Raw genomic sequence first — 13,638 nt, forward strand, 5'->3', positions numbered from 1 at the left:
CTGGTAGCCCACTGGACCGCCAGACCGTTCTACTTGCTCACTTGTCAAACCTAAAGAAAGCAGTTTGTTGACTTCCCCACATGAAACATGGTTCTAGCAAGACGGTGTAGATTACTTAGACTGCCACGCCGTTTAAATTTAGGGAACATTTCCATTTCCATTTTGGACATCCAGTATGGCATATCAATTCTCCTACAAGTAAATGCTGAGAGCTGAAGAGTACCCAAACTTTATTAAGTAAGAGTAACCCTTTCAACAGTGCACCACAGAACAGAATAATACCAGTGAAATAGTGAATTAACTAGTTTAACTGTCTTTCACCGTAAAAACAATGATACACTGTGCGTTGGGATGTTCCCTTTCAAGTATGAAATATAACCATTACCGAATGGGATAGATATCTTACAGCACGAATCACCTGAGCACTTATATCAAAGCTGCTCCTTACTAAGCCTCTTTTTACCAGGCATGGAGAGCCAGGGTGGCTGTTGTATATCTTAAGTGGTGCGACTGTGGAGGGTACAGTTTACTCACCAGTGTCTGTTTCTTTCTCTCTCTTTAAATTTGGCCTTTTCTAAAAAGAATGTCTAGAGCGGAAGCACCTTTCCTGCTGCCTGCCCTTTCCGTTCATGTTGTCCTTGTCCCCTTTTCTCTGTCCTTGTTTCTGTTTTCCAGCTTCGGACAGTCTGGCTGCTTGGCTGTGTTTTTGTTGGCCGTCTGCTACACCTGAGCGCTCTTTGGCTTTCTCTTGCCTTTGCTTGTTTTCTGTCTGACTCGCATTGTGTCCTTTTACTTGCTCTGCTGTTCTTTTGAAACGTCATGGTCTGTCCCTTTCAAAGTCAACTTTGGACTCTTAAGTGCTTTCCATTCCTAGCTCTGTGTGACTTGTTCTTTTCTTTTTCTCTCCCACACATATTTGGCTTTGTGTCATGTGCTCTCAAATTCACTGTTGAAATACTGCATTTAACCCGTAACTTCTGGTGTTGGTTTGGATGACCCATTGTGAAAATACTAAATGTTTGACATGCAGCTGTTTGCGGTGGCTGGGTACTCTAAATCTGTTTTGTGCTTCAGTTAAGCCTGGCAGTCAAGGGTTGATTCCAGTTCAGTCTCTCTCATTCTCTCTCTGGCCTCTGTCTTTCTCTTGTTGCATCTCGGAATGTTAAAGGCCAACTTGGTTTCAGGGTTGGGGTCAATTCCTGTTCCTTTTTAAAAGCAATTCCAATTCCTTTGAATTGGAATTGATATTTTAGAGACATAATAATTGTTGTGAGTTGTTCAATTGAAGCTGACACCCTGGGATCCATCAAGAAGCTGCTTGATGGCATCAATAAGCTACTAACAACCAAATGAGCAAGATGGGCCGAATGGCCTCCTCTCGTTTGTAAACTTTCTTATGTTCTAATTGCTTTCATTTCAAGATAATTGAATTGACAATTGACAATTGAAATGACAATTGAAGTAATTTGTTGCCACTGTGAGAAGCTTGTTTTAACAGAATATCAATTGCAATTTTGATCAGTGATCTGTTGGAATTGATTACAAGGAAATTGGAATTAGAATTTAAAATGTATTTTAAAAAGGAACTTGAATTGAAAAACAGGAATTGACCCCCAACCCTGCTGCCAATTTGGTGTTTAACATTCGGAGATGCAATGAGATATATGTATGTGTATGAAAACAAACTGCTTATGTTACAGAACTAGCAAGAAAAAGCTTAGGTGTGTGTAAAATTCAACTCATTAGTTATTTGAAACCTTTTTAACATCGGTGTTTTGTTTTCTTTTTAGAAACCAAATGTCTTAACTTAGCACAGTGTTAAATACAGTATGAATGTGGCCCCTTGTGTTTTTTGTCAAATGTTATTTGGCTAAAAGGACTTACTGAAAAGGTTATGTACCAGTAATCCCTGACCATATTCTATCAAAATAAGTCCCAGCTTGGTTTATATATGTGTGTGTGTGTGTGTGTGTATTTAATGTCAGGTCTCATAACTCTTAATGGTATATTCGAGAAGTTTCAGTCTGGTTTTCATGCTGCACATAGCACCGAGACGGCCCTTGTCACAGTTGTGAATGATCTGCTGATAAGCTCTGACGCAGGCTTTCCATCAGTTTTAATTCTTTTAGATCTAAGTGCTGTCTTAGATACTGTAGACCATTCCATCCCACTGTATTGTCTTGAAAGCTCAGTGGGACTGTCTGGCCTTGTCCTATCCTGGTTCAAATCTTATCTTTCTGATATGTTTCAGTTTGTCTCTATTGGGCAGGTAAAATCTGCATTATCGGAAGTTGTCTGTGGTGTTCCACAGGGCTCCATTCTAGGTCCCTTGTTGTTTTCATTATATATGCTACCGTTGGGTGACATCATCCACAGACACGGAGTGAACTTCCATTGCTATGCTGATGATACCCAGCTATATTTGTCCCTAAAGCCAGGAATTTCTTCTGCCTGGGTGTTATTAGCTACTTGCCTTACAGTCATCAAGAATTGGATGTCACAGAATTTTCTAAAGTTGAATTCAGATAAAACTGAGGTTATGCTAGTGGGCTCACCGAATCAACTAAAAGGAAATGTGGGATTACATGAGCTTGACCCTTGCAGTCTCTCATCAAAACTTAAACTACAAATTAAGAGTTTGAGGTCATCTTTGATCCTATCTATCATTTGAGACTCATAGTAAGGAAGTTACTAAAGTATCTTTTTACCATTTGAGAAATATAGGCAAACTAGACCAATTATTTCCGTACCTGATGGCGAGAGACTAATGCATGCCTTTGTTTCATTTAGACTTGATTATTGTAATGCACTTTTTCTGGTGTCCCAAAACGTTTGGTATCCCACTTGTAGCTTGTTCAGAATACTGCCGCTAGAATTCTGACTAAAACCAGGAAAAGTGAACATATCACCCCTGTTTTGGCCTCTTTACACTGGCTCCCTGTGCAGTATAGAATTGATTTAAAGATTTTGCTGTTAATTTACAAGGCCCTGAATGGATTAGCACCTAGTTATTTGCAGGAGTTACTGACCCTGTATCTTCCAAACCGCACTCTGAAATCACAGGATGCAACAAAAGCAACATGGGAGGTAGGGCTTTTTCTTGAAGAGCTCCAAAATTATGGAATGCTCTGTTTATCAGGGAAGCTGGGATCATTACAGTTTTCATGTAACTTTAAAATTGCTGCTTCTGTATAGTGTATACTGTTTAAGTCTGTATTTAAATGGGCTGAGTGTGACAATACAAATGTATTGTGGTTTGTTCTTTTATTTACTGCTGTGTACTGCAAACAGGGGCGGAGTGTACCTCGTCACATTCCTGTTTAATGATTTCTGTTACAATTAGCATGAGAAGCATTGCATACAGGGACACCAAATAATTTTGTGACAGCAATAATTCCAAAATTACAGGGGTGGAATGCATGTTTTTGTTTTTACAATGGGATGTGCTTGCAATATTCCTGTTGTTTTTTGCGTTCACTACAACTCATTACATCATGAGATTCCTGCATGGTGCCAGTTCTTAGGAAAAAAAAACACATGCCATTTAGAAGAGTATGCTTATTATTAACATTTGTCTCAGAAGAAACGGTTCAAATAGAAAATACGCTTTGAACTGATACAACACATTAAGTGTTATGAAGATGGATTTATTTTAGCAAAACATATCAGGACAGTGTGGCAGCTTTGCAACCTGAAGCCAAAACTATGACCAGATAATCTACGACCAGATAATACCCATGACAAGCTGTTAGACAGGAATATAGCGATAGTTATTCAAATTGTTTTCCAAGCCAGTAAAATGTTTAATGTAGGTGCCATCTTTAAACAGTATTGTCTTTTAATATTCATCACATTTCATAATGCTAAACAGCATACTGGAATCATCTTTTAATATTCATCACATCTCATAATGATGAACATACTGGAATCATCTTTTAATATTCATCACATCTCATAATGATGAACATACTGGGATCATCTTTTAATATTCATCACATCTCATGATGATGAACATACTGGAATCATCTTTTAATATTCATCACATCTCATAATGATGAACATACTGGAGTCATCTTTTAATATTCATCACATCTCATAATGATGAACATACTGGAATCATCTTTTAATATTCATCACATCTCATAATGATGAACATACTGGAGTCATCTTTTAATATTCATCACATCTCATAATGATGAACATACTGGAATCATCTTTTAATATTCATCACATCTCATAATGATGAACATACTGGAATCATCTTTTAATATTCATCACATTTCATAATGCTAAACAACATACTGGGATCATCTTTTAATATTCATCACATCTCATGATGATGAACATACTGGAATCATCTTTTAATATTCATCACATCTCATAATGATGAACATACTGGAGTCATCTTTTAATATTCATCACATCTCATAATGATGAACATACTGGAATCATCTTTTAATATTCATCACATCTCATAATGATGAACATACTGGAATCATCTTTTAATATTCATCACATTTCATAATGATGAACATACTGGAGTCATCTTTTAATATTCATCACATCTCATAATGATGAACATACTGGGATCATCTTTTAATATTCATCACATTTCATAATGCTAAACAGCATACTGGAATCATCTTTTAATATTCATCACATCTCATAATGATGAACATACTGGGATCATCTTTTAATATTCATCACATCTCATGATGATGAACATACTGGAATCATCTTTTAATATTCATCACATCTCATAATGATGAACATACTGGAGTCATCTTTTAATATTCATCACATCTCATGATGATGAACATACTGGAATCATCTTTTAATATTCATCACATCTCATAATGATGAACATACTGGAATCATCTTTTAATATTCATCACATCTCATAATGATGAACATACTGGAGTCATCTTTTAATATTCATCACATCTCATAATGATGAACATACTGGAATCATCTTTTAATATTCATCACATTTCATAATGCTAAACAACATACTGGAATCATCTTTTAATATTCATCACATCTCATGATGATGAACATACTGGAATCATCTTTTAATATTCATCACATTTCATAATGCTAAACAGCATACTGGAATCATCTTTTAATATTCATCACATCTCATAATGATGAACATACTGGAGTCATCTTTTAATATTCATCACATCTCATGATGATGAACATACTGGAATCATCTTTTAATATTCATCACATTTCATAATGATGAACATACTGGAATCATCTTTTAATATTCATCACATCTCATAATGATGAACATACTGGAATCATCTTTTAATATTCATCACATCTCATAATGATGAACATACTGGAATCATCTTTTAATATTCATCACATCTCATAATGCTAAACAGCATACTGGAATCATCTTTTAATATTCATCACATCTCATAATGATGAACATACTGGAATCATCTTTTAATATTCATCACATCTCATGATGATGAACATACTGGAATCATCTTTTAATATTCATCACATTTCATAATGATGAACATACTGGAATCATCTTTTAATATTCATCACATCTCATAATGATGAACATACTGGAGTCGTCTTTTAATATTCATCACATCTCATAATGATGAACATACTGGAATCATCTTTTAATATTCATCACATTTCATAATGCTAAACAGCATACTGGAATCATCTTTTAATATTCATCACATCTCATAATGATGAACATACTGGAATCATCTTTTAATATTCATCACATCTCATAATGATGAACATACTGGAGTCATCTTTTAATATTCATCACATCTCATAATGATGAACATACTGGAATCATCTTTTAATATTCATCACATCTCATAATGATGAACATACTGGAATCATCTTTTAATATTCATCACATCTCATAATGATGAACATACTGGAATCATCTTTTAATATTCATCACATTTCATAATGCTAAACAGCATACTGGAATCATCTTTTAATATTCATCACATCTCATAATGATGAACATACTGGGATCATCTTTTAATATTCATCACATCTCATAATGATGAACATACTGGAATCATCTTTTAATATTCATCACATTTCATAATGCTAAACAGCATACTGGAATCATCTTTTAATATTCATCACATCTCATAATGATGAACATACTGGAATCATCTTTTAATATTCATCACATCTCATAATGATGAACATACTGGAGTCATCTTTTAATATTCATCACATCTCATAATGATGAACATACTGGAATCATCTTTTAATATTCATCACATCTCATAATGATGAACATACTGGAGTCATCTTTTAATATTCATCACATCTCATAATGATGAACATACTGGAATCATCTTTTAATATTCATCACATTTCATAATGCTAAACAACATACTGGAATCATCTTTTAATATTCATCACATCTCATGATGATGAACATACTGGAATCATCTTTTAATATTCATCACATTTCATAATGCTAAACAGCATACTGGAATCATCTTTTAATATTCATCACATCTCATAATGATGAACATACTGGAGTCATCTTTTAATATTCATCACATCTCATAATGATGAACATACTGGAGTCATCTTTTAATATTCATCACATCTCATAATGATGAACATACTGGAATCATCTTTTAATATTCATCACATCTCATAATGATGAACATACTGGAATCATCTTTTAATATTCATCACATCTCATAATGATGAACATACTGGGATCATCTTTTAATATTCATCACATCTCATAATGATGAACATACTGGAATCATCTTTTAATATTCATCACATCTCATGATGATGAACATACTGGAATCATCTTTTAATATTCATCACATTTCATAATGCTAAACAGCATACTGGAATCATCTTTTAATATTCATCACATCTCATAATGATGAACATACTGGAATCATCTTTTAATATTCATCACATCTCATAATGATGAACATACTGGAGTCATCTTTTAATATTCATCACATCTCATAATGATGAACATACTGGGATCATCTTTTAATATTCATCACATCTCATGATGATGAACATACTGGAATCATCTTTTAATATTCATCACATCTCATAATGATGAACATACTGGAGTCATCTTTTAATATTCATCACATCTCATAATGATGAACATACTGGAATCATCTTTTAATATTCATCACATCTCATAATGATGAACATACTGGAGTCATCTTTTAATATTCATCACATCTCATAATGATGAATATACTGGGATCATCTTTTAATATTCATCACATCTCATAATGATGAACATACTGGAGTCATCTTTTAATATTCATCACATCTCATAATGCTAAACAGCATACTGGAATCATCTTTTAATATTCATCACATCTCATGATGATGAACATACTGGAATCATCTTTTAATATTCATCACATCTCATAATGATGAACATACTGGAGTCATCTTTTAATATTCATCACATCTCATAATGATGAACATACTGGGATCATCTTTTAATATTCATCACATCTCATAATGATGAACATACTGGAGTCATCTTTTAATATTCATCACATCTCATAATGATGAACATACTGGAATCATCTTTTAATATTCATCACATCTCATGATGATGAACATACTGGAATCATCTTTTAATATTCATCACATTTCATAATGATGAACATACTGGAATCATCTTTTAATATTCATCACATCTCATAATGATGAACATACTGGAATCATCTTTTAATATTCATCACATTTCATAATGATGAACATACTGGAGTCATCTTTTAATATTCATCACATTTCATAATGCTAAACAGCATACTGGAATCATCTTTTAATATTCATCACATCTCATGATGATGAACATACTGGAATCATCTTTTAATATTCATCACATCTCATAATGATGAACATACTGGAATCATCTTTTAATATTCATCACATCTCATAATGATGAACATACTGGAATCATCTTTTAATATTCATCACATTTCATAATGATGAACATACTGGAGTCATCTTTTAATATTCATCACATTTCATAATGCTAAACAGCATACTGGAATCATCTTTTAATATTCATCACATCTCATGATGATGAACATACTGGAATCATCTTTTAATATTCATCACATCTCATAATGATGAACATACTGGAGTCATCTTTTAATATTCATCACATCTCATAATGATGAACATACTGGAATCATCTTTTAATATTCATCACATCTCATAATGATGAACATACTGGAATCATCTTTTAATATTCATCACATCTCATAATGATGAACATACTGGGATCATCTTTTAATATTCATCACATCTCATGATGATGAACATACTGGAATCATCTTTTAATATTCATCACATCTCATAATGATGAACATACTGGAGTCATCTTTTAATATTCATCACATCTCATGATGATGAACATACTGGAATCATCTTTTAATATTCATCACATTTCATAATGCTAAACAGCATACTGGAATCATCTTTTAATATTCATCACATCTCATAATGATGAACATACTGGAGTCATCTTTTAATATTCATCACATCTCATAATGATGAACATACTGGGATCATCTTTTAATATTCATCACATCTCATAATGATGAACATACTGGAGTCATCTTTTAATATTCATCACATCTCATAATGATGAACATACTGGAATCATCTTTTAATATTCATCACATCTCATGATGATGAACATACTGGAATCATCTTTTAATATTCATCACATTTCATAATGCTAAACAGCATACTGGAATCATCTTTTAATATTCATCACATCTCATAATGATGAACATACTGGAATCATCTTTTAATATTCATCACATCTCATAATGATGAACATACTGGGATCATCTTTTAATATTCATCACATCTCATAATGATGAACATACTGGAATCATCTTTTAATATTCATCACATTTCATAATGCTAAACAGCATACTGGGATCATCTTTTAATATTCATCACATCTCATGATGATGAACATACTGGAATCATCTTTTAATATTCATCACATCTCATAATGATGAACATACTGGAGTCATCTTTTAATATTCATCACATCTCATAATGATGAACATACTGGAATCATCTTTTAATATTCATCACATCTCATAATGATGAACATACTGGAGTCATCTTTTAATATTCATCACATCTCATAATGATGAACATACTGGGATCATCTTTTAATATTCATCACATCTCATAATGATGAACATACTGGAGTCATCTTTTAATATTCATCACATCTCATGATGCTAAACAACATACTGGAGACTGCAGTCTTAAAGATGGCTCTTGCATTAAAAAATGCATAGTAGAAAGAAAACCTTAAAATGAGCACAAGTGGGGCTACATAGTATTCGATACACACGAAAAAAACCCATCTGCAGTGCATGGCTATTTCAACAATACCCTTTTTGGTCACTTCATGTTAAATTTCATATCTATGCTATACTTTATAATGTGTATAACGTGTATATGTTTTTCCATAGAGTTCATATGACGGTGGATCTCAAACTAACCCCCCTGTCTCCTGTTTCCTCCCAGGATGAAAGACACAAGCCGCAAGAACAACGTTTGCCCAGTTCCGTAAAAACGAGCGTGACAAGCAGAAGCTGGTCGACACTGTCGTAAAGCAACTGAGGAGCCTCATCAACGCCCACCACTAATGATTGGCTGCCTGGTTTGGCAGGCCACACCCCTTTTTTCTGCTTAACCCTCCCCTCCAACCCACCCTGGCCAAGTAAATACCAGATGTCTCCAATTAATAATGAAAACCCCCAGTTGTTTCCTCATGCCAACTTCCTGAGCCAGGGGAGCAGTGCTAATGTGCCATGACAGCAGGAATGCTGGCTGACTATGCAGATGTACCAGCAGCACCATATACTCCAGATTTAATGCTTCTGTTTGCTCCGAGCAGTGCTTCAATGGCCAGGATTCAGCGGCACCTAGCTCACATTCTCTTATACTCATGAGGCCCAACAAAACTAAAATAACCCTTCTGGGACTGTCTACAGTTGTGTGTTATTGTCTGCTTCTGGGTTTGCAGCAAGGGTTCTGTGAACCATGGCAGTAGATCCACTGTTTATCTGCTAAAGCCCAAGCTTGATGCAGCGGATAGAAGAAGGTTGGTGTTGTCCTGCCAGTTCTGTCCAGTTCCTAGTTCTGATAAAGGTAGGGCAGTGCAGAAAACAGAAAAGCCCTTTAGCAATTAGGATATAAGTTAGACCATAAGGAAACATCGAAAGACACCAATGCCACTAACTGCTCAAATCCCACTCTCCTGGGCAGCTGTGACAAGTTGATGGCAATAAATAGGCACATCAAACTGACAATGGATATACAGTATCAGAAAGAAAAGAAGATTGCTGCTGACAAAGCAGGAACAGGACCTGAACAGGGTTCAAGAAATAAAGAAACCCATGCCGACACGGAACAGGAATAAGAAACCTGCAATTCAGCTCCCTTTGGTGGATTTCTGCAGGGTTCAGATCTGTTTGTGGTTTTAAGAACACTTAATACCAGCTTACAGTCACTGTGCCATCCAGCTTTGGCAGATCTGCTTCGTCATTAGTCTAGATTTGTGAAGACTTTCAACACTGCTTTCTACTCCCAAAGCAAGCTAATCAGGCCTCGGACTGTGCCTCTCCATTTGAACAGCAAATGGAACGAATCATATTTCCTTCTTCACTGTCAATAGCTTTCCGTGTTGCCAGACAGCTCCCTTCAGTGCTTACTGTGCTACAGCAATACAGATTTCTCTGGGTCCTGAAAATGATCTTCAAACGACTGCTGTAATGCAGCTGCAAGTATCTTTTAAAGGAGACAGGCAGCTGCATTGTTTTCTGGGGATGTGGGGTTCATATCGCAAGCACCGCTATGATCATCTGATAACTTGTTGGTCATTGCTGTGAATTTAGGTGCAATAGTATATTTCAGTGGAGTTTCTATTACTTTGAAATGCAATCTTATGGGGAAAGGGAAATCCCCCTACAGGGATGGGAATGTAAGATTTTTTTTTTTTTTCAGAAACGTGGACTTTTTATGTTGTTATTGTTCCATTGGGAGTTGGTGTAATAAAAGCCTAGAATAGGCAACCAAAAAAAGGAATATATGCCTTGACTATTTCTTTCTGCGTATAGAGATCTGGATAGGGGGTCTCCGCGATGGGATTTAGCCAACTTGCTTTCAGTTTTAATTTAAAATCAATGCAGTGTGTTGGGCAAGCGGGAGATTCACAGGGTTTCCATGCAAGTTTTTTTTTTTTTTTTAACTTGAGACATTTACACGAGAAAAATGTCTCGTATAAAGTGCTTTTTGGGTTTCCGTTCGGTCAGTTTATTTCACTCGAGTAAACCGGGCTTATCACCCGACGTCATGCAAATGAATGGGAAAGGTGGGGTTGATATGTAAATTAGCTATGCGTAAAGTGCTTGTGCTGTTTCTGAAGATTATGTTGTGAAAATGTGGTTTACATGCGCAGAGAACTGGTACACAAGTGAATCTAAGCTGCTGTAATAAAGAAAAATACCTTGTGCCTGGTTGGTTAATAATGTGTTTTACTGCTCTTGCCCAAATTGTTTTTCAAATGTCATTAATGGGGTGTCATGTCATTAGTAGTGAATACTGTTTCAACTAATTTATCTTACGACTCATATATATATATATGTATATATATATATATATATATATATATATATATATATATATATATATATATATATATATATATATATATATATTTCCCTTTAATTCAGGCAATACAGAATATAGGGGATCAGGTGATGCTATGTATACTACCCTGGCTTAGAAACCCTACCTTTCCGGACGGAAAGCGTTCGTTCGTTCCCAAAATTGCCACAAACCTGATTTACATGAGTAATTCTCCCAAACGTGCAAGCGCATCGCCATTTCATATGTAAGCTGACCTGCATGGAAACCCCATGATTGTTAGCCTGCAAGTGTTTCATACGGCGCATTAGAGAGGCCCCCCTAATTTAATACCATCATCTTCAATGGGCAGGTTGTGATCTCTTTTGCTACATTAAACTAATCACTAAGTGCCCTTGGAATTAGACTGATAATGCTAATACAATTGAGACAGAAATTGGATTTATGTCAACCCTCATTTAACATCTGACTCTTGCCAGCTTGTGACCTGCAAAGGAGACTTGTGACTGTTCCACAGGATAACCTGGCACTGCAAACATTTATTGTCTGCATGAGGTTGGGTGGCCATTCTTCCTCATAACAAAAGTTCCTGAGGGAGAGAGTTTAAAAACTACCACTACAGTAATGTGTGCATACAGTGCCTCTGCTATGACTTTACAAAGTACCACTACAGTAATGTGTGCATACAGTGCCTCTGCTATGACTTTACAAAGTACCACTACAGTAATGTGTGCATACAGTGCCTCTGCTATGACTTTACAAAGTACCACTACAGAAATATGTGCATACAGTGCCTCTGCTATGACTTTACAAAGTACCACTACAGTAATGTGTGCATACAGTGCCTCTGCTATGACTTTACAAAGTACCACTACAGTAATGTGTGCATACAGTACCTCTGCTATGTCTTTACAAAGTACCACTACAGTAATGTGTGCATATAGTACCTCTGCTATGACTTTACAAAGTACCACTACAGTAATGTGTGCATACAGTGCATCTGCTATGACTTTACAAAGAACCACTACAGTAATGTGTGCATACAGGGCCTCTGCTATGACTTTACAAAGTACCACTACAGTAATGTGTGCATACACTGCCTCTGCTATGACTTTACAAAGTACCACTACAGTAATGTGTGCATACAGTGCCTCTGCTATGACTTTACAAAGTACCACTACAGTAATGTGTGCATACAGTGCCTCTGCTATGACTTTACAAAGTACCACTACAGTAATGTGTGCATACAGTGCCTCTGCTATGACTTTACAAAGTACCACTACAGTAATGACAAAAGGCTGCTATTGTGTTTCAACTGCATTCTGACACCAGCACCTCAATACGAAGGACTGTTCAATCTGTCTTAGGTTTAATATCCTGACATTTTAAATACTTGTTTAGTAAACTAGGATTTCTCAATACTTGATCAAAATAATGACTGTTAAAGGAGCTGTTTAAATCCAGCAGCAATCCTACGAATCACAGTTAGTGATGCAAGGCAGAGACTGTGCACACTTTATTCAGTATCAGCCACGTCGACTCTGCTTTACTCTACTAAGCTCCAGCTTTTTTGCTGGTCTGCAGTTTCTCATTGAAGTAACAGATCATGCTTTTGGGGGTCAGACTGGTTAACTGGAAGAGTCGTAACGGTCTGTCCACCAGCGCCAGTGACTTGGTTTGACTTTTAAACAGACCAGTGCCCCCACTGTTGTTTCTGCTTAGCGGCTTGAGTCGTTCCAGGTTTTCCTATGAGAATTGAGTCTTTCCAGGTTTTTCTATGAGAATTTAGTCTTTCCAGGTTTTTCTATGAGAATTGAGTCGTTCCAGGTTTTCCTGTGAGAATTGAGTTGTTCCAGGTTTTTCTATGAGAATTGAGTCGTTCCAGGTTTTCCTGTGAGAATTGAGTTGTTCCAGGTTTTCCTGTGAGAATTGAGTCGTTCCAGGTTT

The 13,638-nt window shown here is 35.5% G+C and overlaps 1 pseudogene; it reads left to right on the plus strand.

Annotated features, from left to right (window-relative positions):
* LOC117421123 (exocyst complex component 6B-like) overlaps positions 1-11,078 on the plus strand; it is a 186,964-nt pseudogene extending 175,886 nt beyond the window's left edge.
* The last annotated feature ends 2,560 nt before the right edge of the window (positions 11,079-13,638 follow it).

The sequence above is a fragment of the Acipenser ruthenus genome, chromosome 1, assembly GCF_902713425.1.
Source record: "Acipenser ruthenus chromosome 1, fAciRut3.2 maternal haplotype, whole genome shotgun sequence".
Classification (NCBI taxonomy): Eukaryota; Metazoa; Chordata; class Actinopteri; order Acipenseriformes; family Acipenseridae; genus Acipenser; species Acipenser ruthenus.